Source organism: Mus caroli, chromosome 13 (genome assembly GCF_900094665.2).
Source record: "Mus caroli chromosome 13, CAROLI_EIJ_v1.1, whole genome shotgun sequence".
Lineage (NCBI taxonomy): Eukaryota > Metazoa > Chordata > Mammalia > Rodentia > Muridae > Mus > Mus caroli.
In genome coordinates, this window is record NC_034582.1 from 42,793,084 (window position 1) to 42,815,987 (window position 22,904).

Sequence of the window (22,904 nt, forward strand, 5' to 3'; positions counted from 1 at the left end):
CCCCTCCCCTCCCCTCCTCTTTCCCTTCTCTTTCCTTCCCTTCTCTTTCCTTCCCTTCTCTTTCCTCCTTCCTTCCCTTCCTATCTTCCTTTCTTTCAAAATATGTACAGGTATTCAATATGCTGATGTACCATATGCCTGCCTGGTGCCTAAGGAGGCCAGAGTAGGGCACTGGATGCCCTAGGACTAGAGTTACAGATGGTTGTGAGGCAGCATGTAAACTCTGGGGATGAAACATGGGTCCTCTGCAAGAGCATCTCCTGCTCTTAACTTCTGAGCCTTCTCTCCAGCCCCACGTTCTGCTTTGTGACAGATGATTCTTAATCCTTAAAAATTAGTTTCCTAGAGTAAGAAATTATCACATACTTTCTCCCACATGTAGAGTCCAGAGAGAAAATAAGATCCCATGAAAGTAGAAGGTAGGTTATCTGGGGGAAGAAAGGAACCAGAGGGAGGGAAAAAAGAAATAAGATGGGGTGACGAGGATTTATACATATGTCAGTGCCACAAGAAAATCCATCGCTTTGTGTAATTAATACATGCTAAGAAAATGTGTCTTCTCCTACTGATTCTTACACAGGAGGTCATGAATGCTAAGTGCTGCAGTATCTCTAACTACAGGCCTTGAAAATACTCTGCTATCAGGTATGGTGTTTTCAAAAAGTTTTGCCACATTGCTTATCTTGTGATGTCGAAAGAGGTCTTTGGGTCAGGTTGAGTGTGTGGGGACACATTTGTAAGAATAAGAGAGGATCTTGATAATCCATCTCCAATTTTCTTGGTGGCCAGAATTGAGTGCACAGCCGTCTGCATGCTAGGCATGCACTCTAACACTGATCTATATTCCCAGCCATGATTTTAGAATGTTCACTAAAATGAATTTTTACTGTTTGCTGTTTCCTGTAATCCTTTGGAGTCATGTTACCCAGTTTCTGTGTCTTACTGTCCTTTGGGTTCATTGGAGAGTGAAAAAATGTGGTTTTCGTATGAATAACTTATATGGGTGGACAGAGAATTAAAACCTTTGAAGCTTCTAATTATACAGTGCAGTCTGGGCACAGGCTGCTTCTGGTTAGCCCTGAGGTCCTCGTTAGCCACCACATCCTCGTTACTTCTTTCTTTCTGCTAATATTTACTGAATGTCAGATGCTGTCCTCAGGCTGAGATTCTAGAGATGAGCAAGATTGACACAGATACAACTCACGTGGAAATCTTAGTGAATATCAGGATTTAGAGACCTCTTAGCTCATAAAACAGAGCACAAAAGTCTCATACAAAATTGACATTTTTAAAAGCATAATTTCTTTACAAAAATTGCCCCTTGCTGGATGTGGTTGCATGTACTTTAATCCCAGTACTTGGGAGACAGAGACAGTTGGATCTCTGCGAGTTCTCAGCCAGTCTGCTCAATATAGAAAACTCAAGGTCAGTCAGTATGGCATAATGAGACACTATCTCAAAAAACAACTGAAGTGGAAACTTTAAGGCTTCTTTGGAAAGTCAGTTGTGTTGGATGGTGTTTTGTTGGGGCAAACATGTGAAGGAGTGTTTTGTTAAAGTGGACACGGGTGTGAAAGACAAAGGCCAACTGGTAAAGGAATGTTTTTGCTGAAGCAGACACAGGAGAGAGGATATTCTGCTAAAGCAAGCACGTGAAAGAACAAGTGATGAAGGATTTTTTGCCAACAACATGCATGCCTTGGTCTGCCTTATATTGCATAGTTGAGCTGCATTTGCTGGGACGCCATAGAGAGAAATGCACCAAAAACATTCTGGTGATGTACTGCAGTTTCTTGCCATTTCTGAGGACTCAGGCTGATTGGCAGAGTGATGTCAGCTGAGACAGATGCATGTGCTGGTGCTGAGGCAAGACACGTGGAGGACACATGATGATTGGAAGGTATAAATAGGACTCTATGGACAGTGATGGAGGCTGAGTTTGGCTCGCTTATAGAGCTAGCTGTGCAACGCTTGTGGGTCTCAAGTAATTGCTGATATTTGCTGCTGAGAGAGGCACAGCTGAGAACTTCTCCTGGTGGCCCTCCTGGTCCCTCCTGCTGACTCAAGCTGAGGCTTGGGCCTGACTTTCTCTGCCAGGTCATGTCACTGATGTTGCTATCTTGACTCTACCTAACTGGACTGCTGGTGTACCAGAGAAGTGTTTGCAAATGGATAGAGCTGCTGTTGCTAAGTTGGGAACTGAACCGCTGATTTCCAGACAACACAGATGGGAGTTGTGTTGAACCTTTCTCATCAGGTCCATTCCCCAACCCCTGCCCCTCCTGCCCCATAGCCTTTCTTTTCCACTACTTCTGGTGGATGGTGGGCTAAAAAGAAAGGTTAAAGCATTTAAGAACCATTATTATAAATAAGGTTTAAAAAGATTAAAGTTACTAACAACACAATAAATAAATAAATAAATAAATAAATAAATAAATAAATAAATTTATGTACCAGTAGTTTCACAGGGGTTCATACATTCATGCGACTATTATTTATGCACTTTTGTTACACAGTGCCAATGTCTCAGCTCATGTTGACGCAGTGGTCAAGACATGCTGGTTTGTGCACTCCTGGCTTCTGAAGTAGTATGCCTTGCCCACCTTTGCTGCACTCTCCTGTGCTTTGACTTCGTGCTTGAGCCTCTGAGCACAGCTGTCTTCTGGTAACTACGTCTGAATTTAAGAAACCCTTAATGCATTGCATATTTCCAGTTGGGTGCTGTGTTTTTGAGTATACGGTGTGGCTTGAATCTGTAGCTAGAAAAGGAGGTATGGAGGGAAATATTAGAGGTTTGTTTTGTGTGTGTGTGTGTGTGTGTGTGTATGTGTGTTCAGTTATCATGCTTTGTGAACAAGTTATTTACACTCGAGAGAACAGAAGGTACATGTAGACCCATGGTTCCCAAGTCATCTTTCTGTGCCATCTTTGGTGTGGATGACATGATGTTGCTTTGTTATGTTAAGAGGGATCTATCGGGAGCAAAGATGGAGATTGTATACCTCTCATTCCTTTCCACATTCCAGGGTTGCAATGGTGCTTCATATATAGATGTTCAGTCAGTGTTGGTAAAAGGATTTGTAGATACAAACTGAAAACTATTTCTCATAGGTAAGAACAGCTTACAAAACATCCTCAAAAGCCACAGGTCTGGATTTACCAATTGCATTCAAAAAACAACCATACAGAAATTTAGATTTTTTTCATTGGCTCTACCATCTTTCACAACAAGTATGTTACTAGTTATCTCTTTCTAAAGCTTGTGTCTCTAAGACACAGTCAAGAGTAGATCTCTTTACAACCAAATCATCCCATCAACAGGCAGTTGCAAAAAGAGTTCTTGGGAAAAAAAATCCTTGCAGACCATAATTAAATCGGAGCATCTCACCTACAGAGATGAACCCATTGGGATGGTTTGGGCCCAGTACCCTGGCCCATGGATACTTTTCTCAGCTGGATCAACACATTATCAAGCAAATGAAACTCCAGAGAGGAGAAGATCGCTTTTGCAGAGAAGACTGCTGTGTTGCTCGAGGACACAACTGCTAACCAGAGCAGAGATGCGAGGAAAGGCACGGCTGTACTTCCTTAGGACACCCACGCAGCCACTCAGAAGATCTCTGTTTTAATTTTGTCTCTTTTATCCTGTGACCCAAAGTAAAATATTTCTTGGCATGTGAGCCAAAGAGGAAGGTTTCAGCATGTTTCATGGACCACGGAATTCTCCCAGGTTTGTATCAGCACCATTCACAGCTGCCAAAGAATGTTTGAGGTTATGAGTGGAGTCTATTAAAGAATGGCTTATTATTCTATCCTTCAGTTAACTGAGAGTAGAAACTATAAAATGTGTTTTAGGAAGGAAGTGTGTTTTTTCCTCCATCAAAGTAAAACAATGTGGTACAACTATACCCCAAGGTGAATGGATTTGATTTTGATAATGATAATCTGGAGTGCCCACATGTCTAAGAACTTTGGTCTAGAGGTAAGGCACTTTCCTAAGCAACTCAGCAGTGTGAGTTCGGATTCCTGGCTACCCATTAACTGATTCAGTAACTTTCTATATTGCTCTGATCCGATAAGCCTGTTTACGAAGTACAAGATGGATCTGTCCCTGTTCTCCTAGTAACAATCTGGATGACCTTAGAGAAGCCACTTAGGCGCTTTATGTCTTCATTTGCTTATATATAAAGTGGAGATAACTGCCTCTGGGCTGCATATTATGGGATGCACTGCATCCTTCCTACTGAAAGCTTAATGCTCCAGAACTATGAAGATGGCCTTATTTGGAGAGGGTTTATTACAGATTTAATAAGTTAAAATGAGGTCATTAGGGCAATGCATCCTACTATAATTTGCTTAGGAAGGGGTGGGTGTAGATATGGAGACCCATGGGAAGAGTTTGGGGGACACAGCTTCATGCTAAGGAAGAGCAGGGTTAGATGGCCATAAATATCAGTGAGGCAGAGTGTGGAAGGGTTCAACGTAGAGCCTGGAAGGAAGCCTGGACCCTCTGGACTTTGGTTTTCTAGACTTGTCAGAGTGGACATGTGTTATTTTCAGCTACCTAGTTTGTGTTAGTTTCTTATATCCACCCTAGGAAACAAATTATGTTGAGGTTCAAATAGAATCCTCGATATGAAAAATATTTATGAATAATGTTATTCCCCTCTGTGTGTGCATGCACATAAAACTGTGGGTAGGTACACGAGTGTACATGCATGTTCATGTGTGTGGCTATACTGCATGTGCATGTGAAGGTCAGAGGTCAACCTTGAGCATCCTTCCTTAGTACCTGTCCACTTTGATTTTTAAAGACAGGGTATCTCACTGGCTCATCAATTAGCCTAGACTGACTGGTTGTCTCAGCTCCACCACCCAGCTCAGGAATTGTGTGCCACATGGCTACCTTCTTTTGTGGGAGGTAGAGATGAAACCCAGAACCCCAGGGTTGCAGAACAAATACCATACAAACTGAGCAATCTCCCTAGACTCACTTTATCTCTTCTTAACCCCAAGGGGTACCCCCCACCCAAAACTCCTCTAACACAGAAAATGTTGAGAAAAAAAAATCTAAGTTCAAAACTGTTAGAAATGTTTTTAATCATGAAAAAAATTTTGCTATATTTTAAACCTTTTTTCTCCCCAAGGAAACTTGGAAGTCTTATTCATTGTACTTAGAATGTTCACTTCCCTATAGGGTACCAATAATTAAAAACATGAAGTTCTAAATTAATAGAGAATGAGATATAACCATAAACATACCATAATAGATCTAGTTCTCTATCCACTACCACAAAACAGCTGACACTGATGAAATACTGAAATGTAGTCTGGCAAAAATATCCCTGTTAATTTTAATGAGTTTAATCCAAAATAGTACATGCGTTTCAAAACTTACACTATGCTGTAGAGAACACTTATATAGTAAAATGTTGCCCTTCTATATTCTATATTAGAGAAATGACTAATGGGAGGTATTGATAAAGCACACATGTGTGCATATTTTACAAGTTGTTTCTCTTGATTTTCAGTGTTTTCTAGAGATTGAGCTATCTGAGCCTGAGAGAGTCAAATGAGATTTAAGTGTGTGCCTGAACACTAAAGGAACTGCAGAAGATGTCTGGTTTATATTTCTGTTTTTACAGATACAGGAAGCAGAACATAGTGTTGAATGGCCTGTTGAAGGTTGCATTGAGATTTGCTGACTGTATAGAATACAGGCTACCTGATACCTGTCTGGCACTCTTCCTGCTTTGGAGCAATAGTAGTTACACAAACTTGTTAATCCTTGGATCTCTTATTAACTATGTAACTATGTGTGTGTGTGTGTGTGTGTGTGTGTGTGTGTATTCATTTCTTGAATTATTTGAACACTCCTTTTCTTATTTGTAAAGCATATTATATAAAAAAACAAGGTTGATAGAAGCCAACACACAACTCAAACCAAAATAGGCTACTGGGTATTGCCCAGACTGGAAAAATTTTCCAGGTTCCCATTCTTCCATCCCTGTGTTACATTAATTATGGTATGTTCCTTTTTACTTAACTCATTCTTCTCTCTCAGGAACCTTTTTTCCTTGGCCCTGAGGCTCTAGGACATGACTCTTCTTTCTGGCTCTATTACACATACATTTGTCTCACTCTGTACCAGTGCCTTGCTATTGGACTACATGTTCTCGATTGCAGAAAACATTCATGTTTAGTCTTACATCATATTGCTTAGCACAATTATCAGGGAAAAAAGTTTTTCAGTATATGAACAACTAACATTGGTCACAAAGATTGGGGAGGTTAGTTAGTGAGGTCTCTGTTCTCACAAGTAAATCTCATTGTTTCTGTAGTGGCTTCCAGCACTAAGATTGGACCAACCTTCAGACATTTATAAATCACTTTCTTTCCAATGAATCACTTTTACTATCACAGTTATGTCTTGTTTGTGTCACTAATGGGATGTGTGTGCATGAATTAGTTGAGTACATGTTAACTCCAAGGGAGGCTGCAGAATCCAGGGCAAGGATGCCTTCATTAGACAAAACAGCTTAGAGTCATGTCTTTGCTTATTATAAGCCACATTATACCAAAATTAAAACCATCAATTGATAAAATATTAAAGATTATAAAGCTGTTGTAGGATTTTCTTAAAAACGTCTTAGTTTGTGGTTTGGTACACTTGTTTATAATTCAGAGATAATGCTTAAACCTCACACAAATTTTATGAAGTAATAAAGTACTGCCATGTGCATACCTGGTCTAACTATGATTCTCCATATATGGAGATTGAGCACTGATCCCTCAGCATGCTTTGGTTTCTACGACTAAAAATGGGAGGAAGTTGGTTGCATTATTGTTTTCCATATTTGGAAGCTGTTGATCGCTAGGTAGGGTTTACTCAGAAACTGATGCTTGGTCACTCTGATGGATTGCCGAAGGATACCAGAGGATCTAGGAGAAACTAAGGACATGCGCATGTTTTACCCGCCTGAGTGTCTGATGCTAATAGTGGAGATTCTGAATAATCCATGAGCATCTTTCTTTAATCCCAGATCCCTAACCATTACTCATTTCTGGGGACAAACTTTGAAAACCTCAAATTATTTCTTAACAACAGATCTCTTCCTTGATGCTTTCTGAACTCCAAGTCTCCCCTGGGAAACATGGAGTTGAAGGTCACGATTCCAATCACAATTGCCTTCAAAATTCAATTTGACTCTCCTGTTGTGTACAGAGCTCTCCTTAGGGCACAATTAATCAAACCAAGAACACAGACTGCCCTCTGAAAGGGCTCATACCAGTGAGCCCGGGCAGTGCTTTCTGGAGGCAACACGTAGTGCCAGCTAGTGCTATAACACAATCCCCCAATGACACCATTCAGTCAGTTTCACAACACTCACCAAGACGGACACTCTTCTTGTCTCATACCTGCCATCTCAGAACACCGGGAACCTTTTGACTTGCTTTTTCAGTAATGTGTTCTTTAGTTTAACTCACATCACAAGGTAAGCAGTTTATTCTACCAAAGGAAAACAACAGACATGGTTGATAAAGAAAACTGGTTTATTTAGCTGGAGACATAGAGCTTCCATAGGTGAGGCTGCTTCCTGTGTAGGATCAGATGTGACATGTCTTTAGATGAGGGGTTCCTCACTGTCAGCAATTCCTCCATGACAGTTATTCTCAAAAGAGGCAAAAGCCTACCACAATCCAGAAAGAAAGAGAATTCCACTCGGCACCACCTTAGCCTGAGTCCAGGCTTTTATTTCCAACAGTGTCCGATATTTGAAGAATGCATGTTAATTATTTATATCTTCATTTAGAAATTTGCAAACCCATGCTCTTCTGAGCCTTGGACAAAATGGTTGTTTGAAACTCTATCCTTGCCAGGTGGCAGGACCAGAGTCGCTGTTCTCTGCACAAACATGCATATGCTCAGCATCCCAGGGTCCTAATAAGCTTATCTTCTGGATCTGTTGGAAAACTGTTGATCCATAGATGCTATAAAGTCCAGGCAGGAAACAAGATTTGCTCATAGGTAGAATTATCAGCATGACTATAGTTCTTTTATGCTTTTTGTGAGATGTCAACATCACTACCCCTCAGCAGGATTCCACCAGACAGCCTCCAAAGGCCAGTCCTAAGGTATACTGAAGCATCCTGCTCAAGCCCACATCCAGAACTTTGTTCTTTTGGCTTTGTAAGATGCTTGGGAGGAGACTCTTTGTTAACTCTCAAGTTCTTTCACTGAAGTTCAGGGAAGCTTTCTAATTTATTCATGCTAATGTTTTTTTTTTTTTAATTTCCTCCCTTTTAATAACAGTGCAAAGAATATTTTAGAACTAGGCAAGGAATAGTCTTATCTTTTTGTTTCTTATTTTTGATTGCAATGAGAGGTAGGTTTGGACATAAAGTCATAAAAATCTCCCTCTCTATTTGACTACTATTAACTGAAGACATTGCTTTTGGGTATTGCAGGTGAGCCATTATATATTTCTGCAAAATTTTTTTGAGCTTTGCGTGTGATTTAGTTATTTCTGTTATGACTTAATATTTGAATAATGTCACCACTTTCCCAATCTTCCATAATTACAATTCATTTTGTCAGAATTTCCTTATTAACCATGTGCCTAAGCATAAGGAGAACACTTGGTCTACTCAGCATAGCGTCTGTCAGAGCAGAGACGCAGGAGGGGGTAGCTGTTAGCTACTGCTTTGGTGTGAGTAGGGTCTGCCATATGATACAGGATGGCTCTTGCCAACTACGTCAGTGAAGAATTTTTATTTAACAGAATTCGGTTTAATGAGAAAGAGTTTTGATAAACAGTTTCCTCTCAGATGGATTAAACAATTGATTTACCAATACTGCTCTAGCCTTGACCCAGGGGGGACACAGTGGATGCCACTTAGAATATTATAAACCCTGTGCCATATGCATGTTGTCTAGCCCATGCTTCAACCCTATCACCTTCCAGCAGATTGCTTTAGACAGAAGATCTCATGGGCAAGGAATCTGCAATGCATATAAGCTTACTTGCTGATTTAATACAAGAGAGTCCTAGACATTGACCTTGTCTTGAGTTATTCTAACTTGGCAGGGCTGTACCACTGCAAAGACCTGCAAATCCCTTTTTAACAAGGCTACCTGAACCAAATGGCCCTGGTCCAAATGCATGGAAATTTAAAAATGACGAACAGTATTAGAGAGCAGGAAGACTGATGGCGGCACTTCACTTGGGTCTATTTATTTTTCCAGTCAAGGCTTCTGTCTCCAAGTGAAGTAGCCGCTCTGTTATCACTTTATAAATTGCTGCGCATATTATTTAAGTAATGACCTGGAAGAAGATATTCAATCTGAAGATGTTATGGGTACCAAATGCCCTACTCAAATCCCCAGATGTTCAATTATTTGAAGAAAATTACTTCTCTGAGCAGGTTGTATTTTTTTATTCCATAAACAGCATCGGCTATCCTAATGTCCACTGAGCCCTGGTCCTTGAAGTACCCCCAGGCATTGTGGGTCCACCAAAGTGGTTCTCAAGGCGAGAGGCTGGCCAAGAATGGGATGCAGGTGCTTCTGATTCTGAATCTGTCTTTCATCAGCAAGGACAAAGCCCTGTGATTTTCTAGGGTGGGAAAGAAATTGGCAACACCTATCATCTTGGCAGTTAGGAAGTCTAATTTGGCAAGATGAGCAGTATGGCCAGTGCAGAAATGATCTTACATGCTCATTATATACCCTGTCTAAAATGGCAGCCAAATGCACTCTGGTACTCCAGTCTCAGTTTACTGAGCACAAATGGATGGAGAGTTTGCCTCTAATACACCCACATTATGGTGCATTTAATGTATCAGTCATCGAAGGCATGAAAAGGGAAATATGCAAATGTATATATACATGTCACATCCCAGCAGAGGATATCTATCACCATCCAAGCAGAGGACACACATCTACTGTTTTCTGTAGTTTTCTTCCAATTCCTGTATGACCAAGGTCAAACATTCTTATAAAGACGCTTAAAAACAGTCAAGGGTATGAAAAAAGGGGTTGTAGACGGAAGCCAAACTATTTGTGTGGAAGATCTGAGATCCTTACAGCAAACATTTCCCCTGCTGTGTGTGTATGTTCCTCATTGTAACATGAACAAGTTGAAATCTGTGGTTTCTTAGTTTATATTTATCCTATTTTCTATAATTATTATGGTTCAACCATAAAAAAATGCATAGGTTAACTAACATTTCAGCTCTGTATTCACAGGGTGGTTACTTGGCTTGTCCAGGGTGTTCTAACTCTTGGTTTTAAATGTGCCAAAGTTATTATAAAGACAGATAAAGAGCTTTTCCTTGAGAAGGTGTTTGGAGAGGTATTGATGGTTGAGTGCATATGAAAAGGGGAATATGCTTTCATTTGGGGTTGACAGGCATCCCGCCAAAAATGAAAACCAAGGTATAACCGGTTCATTGAATAAGTTGGGTTCTGTAGACTGAGCACAAAGCAATGCAGTGTGATTTTCTCATTCAAAGCGCCTCTTCAGTCCGTTGGGTTATTTTGTGGATTAGTTCCTTTTCTGCCCTTGGATGAACCTTCAGGCAGGTCATACCTCTCAGATAAGAAACAAATGGTCCCTTGTTAGGGAATTAAAACATCACTCTGATCCAATAATCACACAACTCTAGCCCAGTCCCAAAAATTAAATGAGACTTCAAATGTGTATCCAGATAGATCTTCACTGTACTGTCTGGGATCTGATCCAGATCTGAGAGTCTATAGAAAGGTCACAGGGGTTTACGGAATCGTTTCTAGATGTGCTGTTGGAATCCCGTGGCTTTAGAGAAGATGAAACTGTAAGGAGCAGGAAGCCCTCCCTGCTTGACACTGCTCTGAGCTGCCAGTGAGGTCACATAGACATGACTGATGGCCTGTCTGTTGGGAGACTTGAGGAATTCCCAATGGGGGATCTACAGCTATGAGTGGACATCATTATGATAGCTGATTCCTGGGCTCTTTCGACTGGGCACAAATGTCTCAGCCCCATGCTTCTTGCAGCTGCTCTGGAAGTATGCAAACAAGGTTTACTAAACACAGGAAGAGGTAGTTTAAGATTTGGAACTAGACTTCTGGTCAAGAGAGCATCTGAGGGTGTCCCTGACTTTGTTAGCTTCCAAGCTTAAAAGAGGTCCCAGATAAAAATTGAAGAATAATTTAGAGCCCAATAAAGCTGACTGAGTGGAGTTTTACTGACAACTGAGAACTAACCTGAGCTATTTTTCACTTTGCCCTGAGACAAAGGAAATGTTGCATCTTGTGTTCTCTTTTAGCTATAAAATCCTGAGTTTTTATAGTGAGGATTGCTCTTAAGATATGTCTGGATGTGTGGACATTTTTTTTTCTGTATTACTAATTTAAACAGTGCCATCAAGAATGCTCTTGTGAATTCTGAATAGCTACAATTCTGTGCTGATATCACTTTTCAGGGGATTCCCAGCAGTCACTGAGAAGGGTCATAAGGAATCCCAGGAAAATACATGTGAAATAAATAAATTGGAAAAAGATTGAGGTCTTTGAGAAGCCTGGTATGCCTGATCCTGTATCTTCTTACTATTGACCATGACTGAAAGCACGTGGCTGGAAAAAAAAAAAAAAAGAACCCTGGTGCACACTTGTGATCCTGAGACTTGAGAGGTGAGGACAGGAGTGTCAAGAGTCCAAGGTGATTCTCTAGGACATTGTGAGTTTGAGGCTAGCCTGGGCTACATGAGACTGCCTCGGATGGGGTTGGGGGAGTAGCTTCAATGAGAGCTCAAGAGTCTGAATAGATGAGGCAGGGGACATGGCTCGCGATTCGTGTTAATTAATAAAAGCAGCACTATCTGAGTCCCATTCAAATAACATTGGTACAAATGAAAATATACCCTGAGTTTCTTGATGTACCACTGCACTGAATGCCACAGTCTGTCAGGTAGCTGTGCAGCAGCCAGCCAAGTACCCTGGAGATCCTTCTCCATTAACGGTCTGCATAAATGTGAATTGATCCTGTGTTTAGGATTAAGAAGGGAAGAATATGCTCCTTGAGAAGGAAAAGCCTTTCTTCTACTTTGCACTTAGGTAGAAGGTTTCCATTCTTGGCTGTTTTTAAACATCTTTTTTTCCCTTTCCGTAAACACTGGTGTCCTGAGATTTTTGTCCATAGCCTCAAGCCAGGAGACTAACGATCTGTTTCTGGAATGATCTCAGAGAACAATGGATGCCCACAAAGAGGCAACAGCTCTGTGGTTAGGATTCCGTGGCCCACTGTGGATACCTGGCCTTTGCTTAAATGTTGCTCCTGCATTACAGATGGCTTCCAGTGGCATCTTTACATATACTGGTGTTTATAAGTTCTTTCAAGTTAGGACTATTGGCAGAATGATAGCACCTTCATTCTTTCCTCGTAAGATCCCCTCTACTGGCATCATCTGGAGTCTACACTTTCATAGAGTCCGTGAATCCTTCTCAATTTAGGCTCCTTATAGTCACATTCCTCCTCAGCCTCAATCTACTAACACATGGACTGGATCATTCCTAGCTGTGGAATTTTCCAGTACAGCGGAAGGGTGTTCTGCAGATACGAGAAGCAACTTTCTCCAGTTGTGGCAACCTAGAAAATTTCTAAGTGTTGCTAAATATTCTTGGGCAGAGAAAGCAAAGTCCCTCTCAGCCTGATTGGCCATTGGTTGCTGTCTGTGACAGAATGTTCTCTCTCCTTCTCAACGTGTCCCGAGTGTGCTGTATGGAAAGCTGTGTGGAGAAAAATGTTTGTTTTGGTCCACAATCATAGAATTTGTTAAATAACACACCCTTAATGTACAGGGATGTCTTTGGCAGCAATTTACTCAGACACTCCCACATAGCTAGGGGTTAAGCTGTTGTGGAGACAGAGTCCCAGGGAGCTAAAGCTGGGAGAACTGTGAAGGAGTCTGTGGTGTGGTCTTGGGAAGAGGCACTATTGCAGTGACTGCTGCAGCAGGGTAGAGCAGAACTGAAGGACTGAGTAGAGCCATGGAGTTGAAAGGGAAGGGTTATGTAGAGAAGAACAAACAGGAACATAGGTGGACAGGAAGTCCACATAGTTGAAGAGGTGGACGAGCAGATGTTCAAACAGACCACGTTCAACAAATCCAAGCTGAGGGACCTGGAACAGTCTAGAATGCCTTGCCTATTATTTGATTCCTTAAAGCATGACTAGGTAGCCAGGTGAGAGGTGGTTGTGGGCTATTGCAGGATGATTGATGTTTTAAAACAATCCTCCCCAACCAGTGTGTGTGTGTGTGTGTGTGTGTGTGTGTGTGTGTCTGTATGGTGTTTATGGGTGTGTATGATGTGTATATGTATGGTGTGTGTTTATGGTGTGCATGTTTGTGTGTTTATGTGTGTATAGTGTATGTGTATGATCTGTCTGTATGGTGTTTATGTATGTGTATGGTGTGTGTGTTTATGTGTGTGTGTGATGTATATGAGTATAGTGTGTGATTATGCTATATGTGTATGCGTGTTTATGTGTATGTGGTGTGTGCGTATAGTATGCCTGTATGGTTTTTATATGTGCATATGGTATGTATGTGTTTCTGTCTGCATGGTGTGTGTTTATGTATATGTATGATGTGTATATGTCTGATGTATGTTTATGGTATGTGTGTGTGCTGAGGATGTGTATGGTGTGTGTTTATGGTGTGTGTGTGTGTGTGTTTGGTTATGCCTCTCTTGCCCTGTTTCTCATTCTTTCTCATGCAGTACTGGCAATTGCACCAGGGCCTTGCATATACCAGGCGAGTACTCTGCCAGCAAACATTTTATCTCAAGTTGTTTTCCTTTAATCAAGAAAATTAAACTTCTATGTCAAAACATATTTGTGTGTCAATTAGCTTATTTTTGTCTCAAGCTTTTTTTGAAGACGTTTCCCTAATGATACCTTATTAACTCAAATTCATATTCTTTAGGTTCTGTCTTGCTCTCTTGTAGACACCCTTACAAAAGGACTATCAGAGAAGATGCCTGGAACTGATCAGACCTCCACAAGCTTATTAGGGATGGGTGAATGGTTCCCACAATGTGACTAAATATATTTCACGGATTGTAATTGCATGTGTCTGAGTCATCTATTATTGGTGGTAAGATCAGTACAATGGGTTTTCCCCTGCCAAGGAGGCTCACAGAGAGGACAGAGGTTTGGATAACTTCCTGAGGAAATTGTCACTTGCACTACAAAGGAAAGAATAAGAAAATCAAGACAGGACATGGTGAAAACCCAAGAGTCTGTGATTGCGAAGAGCTCACGCGACAGGCAACGGACCCCAGTCCTTTGGGAGAAAGACCTTCAACTAAAACCACTTTTGCCTCTGGGTAGGTGGTTCAGTTACAGGAAATTAACTTCCTGTGCCGAAGGCATATTCTCGGGTTATTAGCTTCCTTTCATCTGGAGCATTTCTGGAACTGTTTTCCTTCCTAATAATAATTAACACGGACGATTGCCTTGAACAGGTTTTCACTTGCGCCCGTCTTGGGGCGGCTCACATCTAAGAACTGTGGCACAGGGAAACCGGAAGCTGGAAATTTCCCTTCCGACTTGGCCCTTGATGGCTGGTGATTGTCGCTCAGGGTAAATGGGGAAAGGCGGTGATTTTATGTATTGAGCCAGACACCACAGTGCTAAAGGGTGTTCTCATGGAGATGAGCAAGGAGCTATAAATCTCTGAGGTGACGAACGTTTTCATCTTTCATTTTCTTAATTAAGATGTTTACCCTTTTAATTTAAGCTTTCTGAAGTGTGTATGTATGTATGTATGTATGTGTATATGTGTGTGTATGTCTGCATGTGTGTATATGTATGCGTGTGTGTGTGTGTGTGTGTATGTATGTACACGCCTATGTGAAGGCCTCAGAAGAACTTTGGGTGTTACCAGCAAGAGCCATCTATAACTTCCTCTGAGACAACGCCTCACATTGGCCTGGAGCTCACCAAGTAGGCTAGGCTGGCTCCCCAGTGAACCCCAGGGCTCCTTCTGTCTTTGTCTCCCCAGCACCTCCATAGCAACAGTATGCCACCAGGCCCAACTTTTCCATGGAGATCAGAGATTGAACTTTAAGTGTTCATGCTTGTGTGGCTGGAACTTCAGCTACGGAACCATCTCCTCCTCACCCCCAAATGTCTGCTTTATTATCAATTGCTATACAGAAAAATTGTACATATTTATGGAGTACATAATAAAGTATAATGTCCATGTGACTTTCTGCTGGTTGGATTTTACCCATTCCAATTTATGTTGATCAGGGTTTCATACTTGTCTCAGATTTTCATTTGCTTATGACAAGTGGTGCTAAATATTATTTAAAGGCTTGTTTCCCTTACATATTTATTAAATTTTGGTCAAGTTTCTCTTTGGAATTTTGCCTGTTTTCATGTCTTTCCTCTGTTTTCTGTTTTGTTTTGTGATGGTGTTGCATAGCCCAGGCTAGCCATGAACCCTAGATCTTTCGGCTTTCAGTGCTCTTCCTTGTGTTGGGATTATAGGCACATGCCAGCATGTCTGGCTTGTCTTGTTGCCTTTTTAATTTAAGGTTTTAAAACCTTATTATAATTCTAGATTTATTATTATTATTATAAATACAAGTTATTTATCATATATGTGATTGGCAAGCATTTATTCCATCCCACAGTTTGTGTTTTCTTTGTTAAGTGCTGTTCACAGAGTAGAGGTTTTCGTGTGAACAGTATTTAATTAACCAGGTTTTAAATGTCAAGAGTTGGGTGCGTGGCGCTTTGTCTAAAGGCTCATCTCCAGATCTCTCATTACGAACATTTCCCCTACACTTATTATCCTGTATTTTTAATGTCTTGCATTTGATGTTTCAGCTTATTATTCATATTGATACTAAGTTAGTTTTCACTTTTATATACATCAAAACATATAGAGTTCAATTTTTTTTTTTTTTTTTGCCTATGGGCATCTTCTTGTTCCATACCATCTGTTGAAGACATAGTACTGGATTGTCTTATGCCCTTGTCAACAATCAATTGCCTCTATTTGTGTCTTCCCATTTCTGGATTCTGAATTCTATTTCAATGACCAGTTTGTTTATCTTTTTGACAAAATTACTGTATCCTGGTCACCATAATTTATACTAAGTGGTACATGGGGTAAGGGGAGCTGTATACCTTAATTTTCAGAAGTATTTTGCCTTTTTCTTTGATCGTTGGGTATTTTTCTAGCTCTGCTACTCCATATCACCAGACTCAAAACTTCTCTGTATAACTTTACTGCATTCTGTGATATTGTTTCATTTACAAGATGCTAAAGAACAGTGGTTATTAATAAAAACACTGTGGTTGAAGACTTTCTTCAGTAAATGTTTGCTGTTATTACTATCATTATATCACCATCAGCTCTACCCTACAGGACACATAACAATTCAATTGTAATATGTCAAGCTGCTTTGGAACTGGAGAAAGCCATGTGGATGTTATCTTTCTGTTTTCTCTTTTGAGATCAGTGCTTACCACATGCGGTTCAAATATATGTGGATGGAAAACAAAGGTTCTAGATGATGAGGCAAGAGGATATCCCTGAGACTTCAGGATGACAGGCAGTTTATTGAATAGTACTCAAAAAATAATAATCTGTCAAAAGAAGGAAAAAAAAACAACTAATGGATGAGACTAGAAGAATTCTGTTCATTTAAATACAATAAAAAATTGTGTGTGTGTATGTGTCTATGTGCTCATGTGTGCCTGCCCCATGTGCCTGCCATGTGTGTATGTGTGCCTGTGTGTATGTGTGTGTGTGTGTGTGTGTGTGTGTGTGTATGTGTAGGTGTGTGTGGTGGTCAGAGGACTATTTTAAGGGTCAGTTTTTATCTTCCATCTTGTCTGTCTCTTCTTTGCCACCTTGTTCACCAGGCTAACTGGCACCTGAGCTTCTGGAATTCTCCTGTCTCTCTCTCCTGTCTCCTATCTCCCATCTTCCTAAAGGTGTGCTACGGTTATTGATGTGTGCTGCTACACTCTTCATCCAGTTCTATGTCAGGATCCGAACTGTTTCTCATGCTTATGCCAACTATTCATAGGTGTGTTTTATAGGAAAGGTATACTCTAATAGATGATCTATAGGTACTTAATTGTAGTCAAAGAAAGCTTCTATGGTTGGTCATGCAACCTTGACTTCAGAATCTCTGTTTGTCTAATGAAATTTATCTAGAAAAAAAAAAATAGAAGAAACCAACACAGTGGTCTAGTGTTTTGTAATCTTTTGTCGTTGCTATTTATTTTCAATTTTTCTCTAGACAAAGGTGTTTTGTTTCTTTATTTTGTTTTTTTTTTCTTTTTATCATAGCCAGAGTAGCCTCAATTCATGAACTTTATGTCCCAGCCTCTTGGTCTTTTTACATTTTAAAGGAATCCTAGGGATGCAACATTGATCTTCAGTGAAGGAGTTTCTAAGTTAGTGAGATGGCTCTGTGGGTAGAGGCATTTGCTACCATACCCTAAAAACTCAAGCTCAATCCCCCTGGACCCACATCTAAGAAGAGAGCTGACACCTTCAAGTGTTCCTCTGACCCTCACCATTGACAGTAACACATATGCACACACACACATGACACACACATGCACACGAAATATTTTGAGGAGTTCTTTGATTCATAAGAAACACTTAAAATTGAAATGAGTATTAGCTAGTTTGGAGGCTATGCCCTGAAACACTTCCCATTATCTTTGCTGCCATAGGGGTTTCCTGGTGAAAGACTGAACCAGCAATTAAAGACGTTACAGATGAGGAATACACACGTCCCCTGCCTGGTATCTGTTGCAGTTGCCCTTTCTTCAATCACCCACAGCTGGAGTAATTGGATCTTTAGGCACAGGTTAATGGGATAATTAGGCAAACACGATCAAACATGTACACTGTGAGGAAATGGATGAGCGCTATCTCCCAGCCTCCTGTCGTACGCAGTGCTTCCTGCAACCTGTTCTTCATTTCTATGGGCAATAAAGTAGGAGATGGATTAGCTCTGAGTGATTTCGTCTGTCAGTGGGCAGAAGTGGGGCTTGATTTAAATGATTAAAAAAAAAAAAAAGAGGTGGCTACCGGAAGAAGTAGCTGGAGAGGAAATGGACGAAGTACGCCTCTTTCATAAGGAAGCCAGTGCAATTTGCCACCCCCTCCCCGCCCCCCCGCCAAGCCTTACAAAGTCCACTGGAAATGGTGCTCTTTCTAGTTTCTTAATAGGAAGCTCGTATAGGAGATTCGTTTGTCATAGGCCTTTCCCAGGAAATAGAAAATGACAGTTTCTTGGGAGAATGCAAGTAGGTTCAGCAGTGATCAGCAAGTAGGGCAAAGTTCACGAAGCTGAAAAGGTCGGGGCACCGTCTTCTCAACACAAGGATGTCATTACTTTCTCGGGTCTTTATTGCTGAGTTCTGACTACTTAAGACTGTGTTATAAAACCTCTTGGGAAATATGGTGGTTGAGTTTATGTCTTTCCAGAAAGATCTACCTGCTGTGTGTAGGTACATGACAGTATATGAGGCCAATTATCACCCAGTCTTCAGGTGTATCTGCTCATAAACTCAATGTTCTCCTTCCTCTCTGACAACACCACTGAGCGAGTCTCTGATAAGAAACTGGAGAAGGATGTGCAGTCAGTGAGAAGAGACTCTGCTCAGAAAAGGTGCTGAGAGGGGCCATTGAGAGCGTGTGCATGTGCATACGTATGTGGTATGTGTGTTGGGTAAAGATCCTTAGTATCAAGCATAACAACTTGAGTTGAATTCCTAGGACCCACGTGGTAGAAGTATGCCTGCCGCAGCGTGTGTGTGTGTGTGTGTGTGTGTGTGTGTGTGTGTGTGTGTGTGTGGAGGTTGGGGTAGTTACATAGAGTTGCTTCTCTCTTTGCAACTTTATGAGCCACACATGACAACAGGCTTCTGTAGCAACAAGCGTCATTACCGGCCAAGCCATCTTGCTTGACCCTGAATTTGAGATCTGGCGAAGTTTTTTTTTTTTTTTTTTTTTTTTTTTTTTTTTTTTTTGTGGTATGATACTTAGCCGGGGTCATCTGTTGTCTTTCTCATGATTAAATAGGAGTTAATAAAATGTGATGAAAATTTCAAGGCACGGTGTAATTCTGGACATAGCAAGGGCATATAGTGTCAATAAAACTCACCAATGTCTATGGTGACCTAGGGGCGGCCAGTCACTGAGTATTTTTCAAGGTTTTCCACTGTGAAATTACTCATTTTTTCCCTCTTATTACGTTCTGCTTGGTTTGGGAAAAGGTACTTTGCACAGTTCACACACAAAGAATAAAGTGTTATAAAGTAACCAGTCTCTATCTTCTTACCTATGAAAGATTTACAAGAATTATTTGGAATTCTTCACAATATTAGTATATTCTTTACTTTTTTGTTTTAATTTTATGTCCTATTTTAAAATCATACCTATACATACTGGCATGTACTAGTGGTTAGTCCATTTTACTTCAGGTTATCATCAAGTATTAGTATTACTTTATCATCTTTGGGGAGGATTTCCCCTCCCTTCGCCTCCTTTCGCTCCTCCCCTGCTTTCTTCCCTCCTTCATCCTCTCCTTCCCTTCTTTCTCTCTTCCTCCCACTACAAGAGTCCCCTTCACTCATGCATATTTCTGTCTCCAGTTTTAGAATAACCCGTTTTCTAAGTAACCTTTTACATTTGATATAGTTGCTATCTAGGACATTTCAGCAGACCAGATACATACAGGAAGTACCTGTATGTATAATAACACACATATTTATGTATGTAACTATATATCTGCGAGCACGCTGTCTTAGTTGCTTTTCTATGTCTGTGAAGAGATATCATGACCAAAGCAACCTACTGAAGACAAAGTTTGGTAGGGGCTTACATTTCAGAGGGTAAGTCTATAGTAACCATCACAGTAGAGAGCATGGGAGTAGACAGGCAGGCAGGCAGGCAGGCAGGCATGGTGCTGGAGTAGTATCTGAGAGCTTACATTTTATTTGCAAGTAAGAGATGGCTGAGAATTGCTTGGGTTTTTGAAACCTCCAGTGGCACACCTCCCTCCTAATCATTCCCAAACGGTTCCACCAACCCGGGGCCAACATTCCAACACTGGGGTCTATGGGGGCAAGGGGAGAGTCTCCTCATTTAAACCACCACTCAAGCAGCGGTCTCCAACTCTAACCCACTATTGTGTGGTTCACTTTGATGTCCATCCACCCCTTGCTTCTACTTCACTTTCCATGGCAACAGTCCTGGTTCTTACCATTTGCCATCTTTTCCCACGCGTATGTCTAGTGGTGTCTGGGTGGTTACTCTGAGCGCCTGTGTGAAGATTTTAAAGTGCTGGTGTACAGTTCCTCCTGCCTTTCTAGTTACAGACTCTATTTCCAATGCTGCTTACCTGCTTATCTGTTTTCTGCCAACCCCCTTTATATTCACTTCCACTTTGTCAATATAGACTAGACACCCAGGTGATTGTCCAAAGCTTGGTGTCATGTGCTTTCAGAAGTCATCTTTCATGTATTGGTCCTCTACCCTTTGCTGTGGTCACTGACCACCTTTGCCATCCTTCCTTTGTGTGTCATGGCTGTATGAGGACTGGTATGACACATGGGCGTTTATTATTTATGCCTTACTTCTGTTATACCCACATTCCCATTAGATTTGGGACCTATTTCCTCTACTCCCCACCCCTCATCTCTCTGCCGGCTCACTTCAAACACACTATGTAGTCCAGGATGACCTTGAACTTGCCATCCTCCTGCTTCCTCTGCCCCAGCACTGAGTTTATTGGATCTGTTATGCCTGCTTAGTTTGTGGTGGTCTGCAGATTGAACCCAGGGCATGGTGCATAGCCTACAAATGCTCTACCAACTGAGCCTCATGCTGAGTTCACAGACTGGGGCATCTAGATGTGGTTGATTTAATGGTAAAAAGAAAGAGTGTGGATGAGTAAGAACTACTGACTCTCCATAGGTTTTACTGGGTCATCAGCCCTGCTCATCTATTTTCTAGGTCCAATCTTTGTAAATTCTCTGAGATCCAAAATTTGACAATTCGGGAATATTTTTATTAATTATGTTATGAGAGAATAAGAAGGATGTAGGGGGCCCAGAAGAATTTTAGGGCTGAAATACTCTGTGTGGTAATAATGAATGCATATCAATTATATGTTTCTCTAAACTCGTGGAATGCCCATCCAGAGGGAGCCCTAACGTAAGCTATGGACCATGGGTGATAATGATGTGTTCATGGAGTTTCATCAGTTATGGTCGGCACACTGTTCTTCTGGTCAGTGCTTTCTTACTGTGTATGTGAACACACTGACAATAAATACAACAGGAAATCTGTGTTATCTGCCTCTTAGTTTTGCTGTGAAGTTAAAATTGCCCTGGAACTAGTCTTGCAAAAGGGGTTGGTTTAAAACTTCTTTCTGTCTTCACAGAGGCCTCCTACCTGGCCTGCTGTGAGAGACCCAAATCCACATCACGAGAACATCTAGGATAAGTGACTGAGGAATGTTAGGAAAAATGTGTAAAGGCGATCTGAGGATGGCAACCCTAAGCCAACACAGAGAAGTTTCCCTAAAGCACTTACTGAATATTTCTTTATCTCAGTCTATAACTCCTCAGACTATAACAGTCTCAGGCTTGCTTGCAGGGCACCAATTAATGTGTACAGATATAGACGCTACTAATTGCTTCTAGACATCAGGCTAGAGTATTGAGATATATAAATTGGACTCAAAATTGATTATTATAATTTGTTTCCAAGTTCTTGGCTAGAGAAAAAAAAACATTATTTCCTGGGAAGTAATTATTGTATATTTCTAACTGCAGGTGGAGTCAGTGCTCTGTTGTTGAAGGCTGATGTTGTGTTTAGATGTTCTGAAGTGAAATACAGGCACTACAAAGGATGGTTTGGAATGCCTAGTTTTCAATAGTTGGTATACATGTAATATACATATAAATATACATATACACATAATATGCATACACCTATAAATATGCATGTAATATGCTTATAACATGCATACAATATATACATATAATATACATATAACATACCTATAATATACATGTAATATACATATACATATACATACACATACATATACACATATACATACTATAATATTGAGCTTTTTCAGCTGCAAAGATAGATGCAGAATATTCTGCCTTATCTCTGTGTCTATTACTGAGGCTCTTACCCCAACAATAAGTAAAGTCAATGCTGACTTAACTGACAAGTTGCTAAGGTCACTAGGACAGGACAGGGGAAAGGGCAATGGGACCACAATGGGACCACACATTGTAACAGTCTACTCAAAGATAAACTCATATTGATTTCCGTTTGATTTCTTGCACTTGCTGAGCTGTCCATTATATCAGGTTTTACACACATGGTACAGAAGGGACACACGTTGGTAGTGAGTGCCTCCAGGAGGGTGGTATTTAAGTCATAATTAGCAAGGAGCACATAATCTATAAAATGGGGTAACAAAGTGTGTAAAAAGCCAGGTAGCCCCTCTTGGTTGCACGCATGTGTTACTGTTCTCATGGCTGAAACTGAATCCCTGGCATAAGCAACTTTGGGAAGCAAAGGTTTATTTGGGCTCACATTTTGGTGGTACAGTCCATCACCTTGGAGAAGGCATGGAGGGAGAGGTGTGAACACCTTCCACAGTCAGGAGGCAAAGAAAGATGAACGTTGGTACTCACTCACCATCTCCTCTTTATTCAGTCTGTACTTTTGAGTGGAAGAATAAGAAGAGAAAGACGAGAATAAGATTAGATGAGGCAGCCTCCTAGAATAGACATCTGTAGGCTGCCTCCAACCAACTCTCTCTCTCTCTCTCTCTCTCTCTCTCTCTCTCT